Raw genomic sequence first — 9049 nt, forward strand, 5'->3', positions numbered from 1 at the left:
TTGCTGTCTCGAGAGAATGTTGGCAATGAATTGGCGACGATTTTCTGACGGTTTTTTTCGTTTCTTTAATTGCTTCTAATATCTTCACTGCCCGGGCGGTAAGATCCAGTTAAAGAGTGTGTTGGTTTAGAGGTGTGCACCAGTTGAAGAAGAAGAAACGGAATAAGAAATGAAATTGTTTTAAGTTTATATATCGTGTTGTCTTTCCGGTACATGATACAACATAATATTTATTTGAAAAAGAAATTAGGAAAGCGGGAACAAAAAATATGTTTTAATTAATTTTGTAAAATTTATCACAGAGCAATTAAGGTATTAATTACGAATATTTTAAGGCTTTTTTAAATTTCGGCCAACATAGTGTTTTCAATTTAGTCTAGAGATGTCCTGGAGTGATTCAAGCATCTTGTTGACATTCTAGCGCACAGCATTTTCATCTTTTGAAGGTTAATGCTAACCTAAAACAAGAAAAAACGTTAACTTCGGCTGCACCGAAGCTAAAATACCCTTCACAGTTGCATTTCTATTAGTAACTATGTGTCCAGTTTGTATGGCAACTATATGCTATAGTATGCGATCTGAACAATTTTTTGGAGATTATGTTATTACCTTAAGCAGTAATCCATGTCAAATTTCGTGAAGATACCACGTCAAATGCTAAAGTTTTCCATACAAGCATTTGATCCGATCGTTCGGTTTGAATGGCAACTGTATGCTATAGTCAGCCGACCTGAACAATTTATTCGGAGATTACATTGTTACTTTAGGCAATAATCTGTACCAAATTTCGTGAATATATTTTGTCAAATGCAAAAGTTTTCCTTACCAGCACTAAATTCTGATCGTTCAGTTTGTATAGCAGCTATATGCTATAGTAAGCCGATCTGAACAATTTATTCGTATATTACATTATTATATTAGAAAATAACCTGTGCCAACTTTTGTGAAGATACCACGTCAAATGCTAAAGTTTTCCATACAAGAACTTGATTCCGATCGTTCAGTTTGTGTGGCAGCTATATGTTATAGTGGTCCGCTATCGGCAGTTCCGACAAATGAGCAGCTTCTTGAAGAGAAAATGACGTGTGCACAATTTCAAAACGATATCTTAAAAACTGAGGGACTAGTTCGTAAATATACAGACAGACGGACATGGCTAAATCGACTCAGCTGAACATACTGATCATTTATGTACTATACATATATACTTTATATGGTCTCCTTCTAGATGTTACAAACTTCGTGACAAACTTAATATACCCTATTCAGGCTATAATTATATGGATTTAATTCTAGTAGCGCCATATAGGTGTCAGGCCGGTGACTTTTCAATTGAACTGTTAATTTTCTGCATATTCAAACAATTTCTTCTGGGTACTATCTAGCACAAAGTTAAACGCAGAAGACTTTGCTTTCTCAAATATAAAATTAAATTAACGTTTCAAAAAAAAATGCAGAGTATGAAGTTTGCAAGCAGAGCTTACAAACATGCCATATACTCAGTCATGCACACATACATACATACATACATATATGGAGAAGGAAAATTTGGCAAAGAGTAAAGCTGTTTTGTATGGGGTTTTTATTGGAGTTTTTGTTTAATTTTTTGTTTACTTTTTCTGCTCCGTTAACTTTCCTACTCGCTCACTCTTGCCGCAGGGCATTTCGTAGCTGCAATTAAATTAAGTGACTTCGGTGAAGTGAAGAACAGTCAAGAAGGAATACCAAACGCTGTGAGAGTGTGTGATTCTATGCTTTGCGTATATGTGTGTGTAACTCAAACAACATACATATGTGTAGGTATTCTTTATTATTTTTTGGTGAAAAATGATAAATATGTTTTCGTTCTACCACATACTTTTAATATGTATACATATAAAAATATGCGTACTTGATATTGGGAACAGGGGTTATAAATGTATACCCACTGATGAGAAGCCTTTGTTTGTACTTAGTGTACCGAAATGCAGTTCCCTCTGTTTTTGATTGAAATATGTGATAATAGAAGAATATATACGCTCAAAGTCACCTATCGGCTAAGTCCTTGGTTTATTACCCAACAGCGCTACCAGAAATTTCTGTTAAAGGTTTTAAGAGTTTCTTAAAGCCCAGTTGACTATTCAATGTATTGGAGAATCGCCATGACTTAATTGCAATCAAATCACAAAATTAGAGCTACTAACTTAAAGATATTTAATTTAGGCTGAAAATTTTAAGTGAAAATTGATGAGAACACAAGCGACAAGTAAAAGGCTTTAACCTCATTTTAAATGTGAAAATAGATACGAAACAAATATAAAGCATTATTGGAGTCTGGAATTTTATAGGGTCGCACATTTTTTTCCTTTAACTAGGAGTCATTCTTAAACCTATGACCCACCCTATTATCAGGGCGGCGATACCAGCCTTGAGCTCACAAACCCTTCGTTCAGAGCTGGTTAAGGAAAGCCTAGCCTAGTTATCAATAGCATCGAGTCACTTTTTGATAAGACTAGTTTGGATGGCAGGCCACATCGATTCGCAGGCAACTGTAACTCAGCTTCACGGCAACCAGCGTCGGCTCATGCGCTGTCGCAAGAACTTTTTGGCCCCAGATTAATCGTAAGAGACCAAATGAGCTCTTTTCTTTCAGTAAAGTCAGTCTCTTCCAAGTTGTGAGGGGTCTAATAGACCACTGAGTGTTAAGAACCTTACCAGACGCCATCTGCAGAAGCTGTACGGCAGAAGACGAGGTGGTAATATCTCAGAACTTCCTTCTTGATTGTCTCGCAATGGGTGAAATTGAGACTCAAACACTTGGAAGCTCACATTTTCAAAATATTTATCGGCACAAGATGTTTTTGTTAACATATAGGTTCGATTTGCAGGAGTTTTGTTTTTATGGCTATATAAAGGACTGCATGTATTAGTCAGAATTCAACCTCTGGATCAGCCAAACTTAACCCCAAACTATGACTAAGCCTTACTCAAATAAAGGTTACAGGGTTAAAGGATTTTTAAATGCGAAACTATCTTGGATCGGATATTGGAACAAGACTGCTCGTGCCTTTGCATTTTTCGCTTATAGTATAGTAAACTAACACTTAGTGATAATTGCAGGGATCAAATTTAAACTTTCTACTAAAAAAGGTTGTGAGAATAGTTGGAAAGTTCTTTTAAAATTAATTTCTGAACAAGTTTTTGGTGAGCTGAGGAGGAAAATAGATATCCTCAGCAACAGTTGTAGTTACAGAACCTTGTAAAATAGTATACTAGTCCACACTAGTTTCTCGGTATCTTTACGAAACTTAGCGTTGAAGTCCTTATGGAAAGAAAAACACCTACTTTTGCTTAAATTGTCAGAAAACCGAGTTTACCATTTCATTGAAAAAAATCCCACAACAATTCCTTGGTTCTGTAGAAAAATACGTAAAATCCACCCGTGAAACTCATTCATATAATCCTTGAGCAAATAATGGAAAATAGCAAACGTTTCCGTTAGCTTAGTTTGACAGCTGACAAATCAAATGAAGGGCTGCGAGAACAAAGTGGCACAAATCACCGTTCACCACTCGCCACTCGCCAGCTACACGCCGGCAGACAGCCAACAAGCCATTCGTTGTCGGCCAGTGTAGAAGCTAACACTTGCCAGCAAACAATAACTAACTTAATATGCAACTTATTTAAGTAATTTCAGCGAACTGCGTGTTCATTCCCGTGCAACAGACCCGCTGCTTCCAGGCAAGTCGCCTCTGGCGTTTCGCTTTATTCCGTTCGTCGCTCTTGCTGTGTGTGTGCCGCTGTCGCCAAGCTTGTCATGTCAGACTGCTCTTCAGCGAATGAAAGGAATTTATTTGATTTTATTGTTATTTTGTATAAGTAAACAGTTATTTCCTTTGAATGTCGCTCAGCATTTTTCTACTCTAATTCTCCTTTCTGTTATTTGATTTCATTGTAGTTATTTTCGAACATCTGTACTTTGTTTTTTGTTTTTGCTTTTGTAAGAATTACACCTTTCTCTCACGCACCTCTATTGAAATGTCTCCTTTTGCCATGCTTAACAGCATTTCGTTGTTTTACTTTGTCAAGGTGTTCGTCAAGCTGGATTAAACAAAGGAATATTCGCTAGAAAATTAAGGTTTTTGCAGTCAGTTGGGCTTCCATTGAATTGAAGTGTGAAATCTTAATATAAATGTGTTTGTGAACGAAAGAGGCGTTACCAAGTTATTGGTATCAAGAGTATAGGTTTCCTATATATTGTGACAAAAAAGCAACCGGAAATTGTAATTAAATTCTCCGGGTAAAAGATATTTCAAAAAAATTTACTAAGTTGGTAGGTCTGTCCATAATTAATATGCCAAATATGACCGCGATCTGTCAGTCAGTTTGCTTACAGTAGTTACTTAAGTTGGTACACCTCAACTTTACAATGAATAAAAATATCAAACAAAGAATTTTTTTCAAGTTTTGTATTTCTAAACAAATTTTGTGTGCAGAACCGCTGCGAATGTTGTAAAGGGCTTACCGTGATTCAGTTTTATCAAAAATACAAGCCAACAAGTGGAACAAAGCCTTCAAAGACGGCCGAGAGATAATTTAACACATTCCTCGTTCTGGATGACCTTCGACCTTTTCAACTGATGAAAATATCAAAAGATATAACGGATATGGTGCTTGAAAATAGTCAGGCAAGTGTAAGAGAGATGGTAAGAGAGCTCGACTTCTCTCGCGAGGCTTTTGATTAATTTTGGTGCATATTTTTGGTATAAAGCTCGTTCTTGCTACGATTGTTACCAAATGAAAAACTAAAAACCCAATGAATACCATCGATCAACCACCGTATTCACCAAACTATGCTCCGTGGGATTTTTTCTTGTTACTGAAAACTGTCGCTCAGTGGAACCCATTATTTCACATTATAGCGATAAATTGTATTAAATGCAAATATTTTACTTATATGTTAGCACACATTACACGATTTACTGCGAACCCAAGCTTAAATTTTTGCCCATCCATTTTATCTTACCGCACACTCACACACGCAGCTAACTCGTGCCATCATAATTAGCTGCCTTTTAGTCTGTGCGCCTTAGTGTATGCTTTATTAATTCCAATATTGCTATGATATTTGGCATTTGCATGAATTTCCCATTTTGGTCAGTCCGCCAACACATTCACTTGGTACAATATTCTCATACGGTCACCATGCTCCTGTGCGGTTCGCCTCTGCTGCCTGTCAGAGTGTCCGTTCGGTTGACTGCCCGACTGCCCGCTGTTTTTGCACAGCGGCACCAACGTATACTTAGCTTTGGTAATTGAATTACTTAAGTAACCGAGTTGAGCAACCGCAAGAGCGCCACTACAATATTTGCATTGACATTGGTGGCATGACAGCTATTTAGTTTATGCATACAAACTCATGCAGACAAACACATTTACATATGTATGCATGTATACTACATAGTATATCTGTGTTGAAAGGCCAAAGAACGCAATTGCATACTGTTAGATTTTAGTTTTTATAACCTTGCGTTTAATCTTATTGTGTTTTTTGTTTGATTTTGCTCTTATAACCAATAAATTTAGTGTGTAGTCAGCATTAATTTAATTCAATTTAAGTTTTTCAAACATTTTTGACTTTTGTAGACATAAAAATTTTGAAAAAATGTTTGAAATCTCATTCGAGAGGCTAAAGTTATTAAATTAAAAATACTAAAATTTGTATATACAACCTTAGCTTAAACAAAATTATGTTTCAGTAGATTTTTTGCAGCTTTTATATTTTCTCTGTTTCCCATTTGCTTTCTACTGACATTAAATTTAAACTGCTTCCAAATTACTGTTGTATTTTGATTTACAGGCTTACTTTGCCTCATATTTCTTCATCATATAAACCGACTGATAATTACATACAATTAAAATTTCTACTTACTCTCAATGGGAAACAGATGCTGAAGAGGTCATATCTTCTTTTTATATGAATTTCCTGGCATGTAAGATTCTCAGAAAGTATCCCTTTCAATAAATTTTTGAAATTCATGGTTTCATATCTATTTAACTATCACAATGTGTTTTCAACAACAAATTTCAAAAATTTCTCAAAAAAAAATTTTCTACATATTTGTATTAAATGCTTTAAGTACTTCGTCTTTTACTAAGTTCAATTTGAACCGTTAATTCCGATAGGTTATAACACCTCCTATATATCTAATCGCTATGGTTGGTATCGGAAAAAAATTCTCTTGAGTTCATGTCCATGATGCTAAACAAAATGAAACAATAAAGACTCGTTGTTTTCGAAATCACGAGATTTTCACTTCTCTATACTTTTCACTCACTTATAATTTTAAATCTAACCTCTATATCGGCTACCATTAGAGATACATGAAAAAAAATTGCAAACAAACTCCAAACGATTAAATTTTGTATCAACTTGCCTCCCCCCAAAAAAAATTAGTTTCTGACATTATGCGCGACTACACCTTTGGAGTGCTGCTTAATTAGACACCGCTAGACAGCATCAGCGGTAAATTATTTCCAGGGTTCGGTATAATATAACCAATCCAAATCCATGTTAAAACAAATCTGACAGTAAACTTAAGCACTTTTTTTTGAAAATGTGAGCGATAGTAAGTATCCTGCAGGCTTCGCAAATATACGTATGATACTTGCAAAGTTTGACGTTGTAGTTCCAGGTCATTTTAACAAATATTGTCAATATACTTTTTGAGTACCAAAATATAAATTGGTCGCCATGGAAGGTTAAGTAAAATATAAAAGTTTCCTGAGGCTTTGGAAGAATAACACTATGAGGACCGTTTTCTAAATGTCTGGTTAGCAGCAGTCTGTCAATTAAGCTCTGCTTAAAAATAGGTTCTGTACAGAAAGAAGGAGTTTTGGTTAAGTCAACAAGAACTTAATAGACAGATGGCTACTAATCAGACAATGAGATATAAGCAATGACTCTTCTAAGGTATGCGCACGAAAAAAATGTTCGCATACAAATACGCGTAGCTTGAAAATTTATAACGGTAAATTCAATATTCAAGCTTATACCGAGAACCTGCCATATTTTCCACATTACTGCATCATCATTTTTACAGAAGTATAGTTAGCGTAAAATTTGTCTGCAATGAAGTCCCACATTCGTGTATTGGTTTTGCACAAAAAACTTGGAAATCCAAACAAGTCTCATAGCTGAAAACTAAAAATGGAAAAATCTTCACTCTTTGTCTTTGCGAAGAAAGGGCACAGAAGAGGTAGAAAACAGGGATTTGAATCTCCTATTACAGCTAGAAAAGTGTTGAGCTGTGTGGAACGACATCTTCCACTATCGGCGCGAGATGTTGACGAATGTTCGACTAGCTCAGAACTCAGGCCAATTGAGACTTATTAAGCCATTGTTGAAGCAAAAATATTAAAGATCCAGGAGGCTGTAAAAAATTAAAGGCAGTTGAAAAATAAAGGGTGAAACTGAACCGAAGTCAACAATACACATATAGTATGTATGCTGTGTAAAAGCTTATGAGGGATATTATTCCAAAATTGCGATTATTCGCACAAAGCAATCTTAAGGCTAATTTCGATTGTATGCAAAGCCTTATTTGCCTCTTTTAATTTTTTTTTTTTTAATTTTTAACGAATTACCTGTTTTTCTGCTCCTCAGTGAAGCACAGCAATAGTTTAGTGCGATAGCATTCCTTTTAAACTACTTTTTAATCCACAAATTCCTTGGTAATACGAGTTCTGACAGGCAATTGAAATCAACGCTCATCTCTTACGGCAAATGTGTAGTATATTATTTAAATTTGGACGCAGTTAGCACGCATCCGTCAGCAAATTCGCACGTTACTCTGATTGTAGCTGCGCCTACACAGCACGCAATGTTGCGTATACGCCCCGCAATACACACAGCGCACTGGCACAAACACACCGCCAGCAGGTTTTGCGGCGTTCCTACGCCGATTAGCGCCTTAAAAACACACACACACATACACACACAAAAGGGGCATAATAGTGATTTGTAAGCAATCTATATTGCTGCGCCGCACAATCTGCTCGTTTTATTTATTTTCCTTTCGTTTTGCTCAAACACTACAAAATTCAAATTCACTATGAAACCGCCGCGTTAGCACTTTTGCACTATGGAATTTTGTTAAGCCCGCTTACAGGGCGTGTGTACACAGGGGTGTGTACAGTGCTTCCAAACAAACAACAAAATAGAAATTTTTGCAAAAACAAATTCACAAATTGCCAGCTTGTCTGCTTGTCTGCTAGTCTGCTAGTCTGCTGAAAGCAAAAATTCCTTTAGGTGCACGTTGTCACCTCCGCGTAGGCAACCGGACGCTATGAAATTAACTCGGGAACTGAATTGAAAACGCACGAATGTTAGGCACTTCATTTATATGGCGGAGCCGAAATAAGTTCCACAAGCATGTTGGAGTAGAGCTTCGCACCTCCTGTGCTTTTGCGCTCACACACAGAGAGCTTTCACTACTTTCACTGAAGCGCAGCGCAAAAGTGAGAGTTCAACAGTATTGTTGTTTTTGTAGTCGATAGCACTCTCGTCAACAACATATTTATGTGTGTATGTGTCTGTGTGCAGTTGTGTTTAGCAGCGTGATTTTGTTATTGTTTGGCAAATAAATACACAAAGGGCCATTGGTATGCTCCCTTGTAATCAGCTGATTTTTGTTTTCATCCACAATTTGCTTAGCAGAAGAGTAGAAGTGCAAGAATTACTAAACAAGCTAATGGAGAAGAAGCATAACAATAATAACAATAACAATTGCAATGCTGAGGCAGATTGTGCGAACTGCTGACTCTGTCCTTTAGGCTTTTTCGCATATTCGTGTTGCTGTTTGTAACTTTGATTTCGCGCGCATTATTGCTGCTACTGCTGTGCCTCACAGTTGCCGTTTCAAAGTTAGTTTGAGGTGTTGTGACTGCGCTAGATATGTATTTATTTCACTGTTTGTCTGACTGCTACCGATTATCAAGTGCTGTAATTTCGAAAATGTTGATTGCTGATAATTTTTTTCGAGCCAGCAAACAGTGGTCGCCTATTTGC

General features: G+C 36.5%; 1 protein-coding gene across 1 annotated transcript in view; it reads right to left on the minus strand.

The window, feature by feature from the left end:
• Window positions 1-8324, minus strand: part of LOC126751150 (uncharacterized) — a 95495-nt gene extending 87171 nt beyond the window's left edge. Inside the window, exon 1 of the mRNA XM_050461161.1 lies at window positions 7627-8324. The gene's annotated coding sequence lies outside the window, so the exon portion shown is untranslated. The remainder of the gene's footprint in view (window positions 1-7626) is intronic.
• Between the last annotated feature and the right edge of the window lie 725 nt (window positions 8325-9049).

This window comes from Bactrocera neohumeralis, chromosome 2, assembly GCF_024586455.1.
Source record: "Bactrocera neohumeralis isolate Rockhampton chromosome 2, APGP_CSIRO_Bneo_wtdbg2-racon-allhic-juicebox.fasta_v2, whole genome shotgun sequence".
NCBI lineage: Eukaryota > Metazoa > Arthropoda > Insecta > Diptera > Tephritidae > Bactrocera > Bactrocera neohumeralis.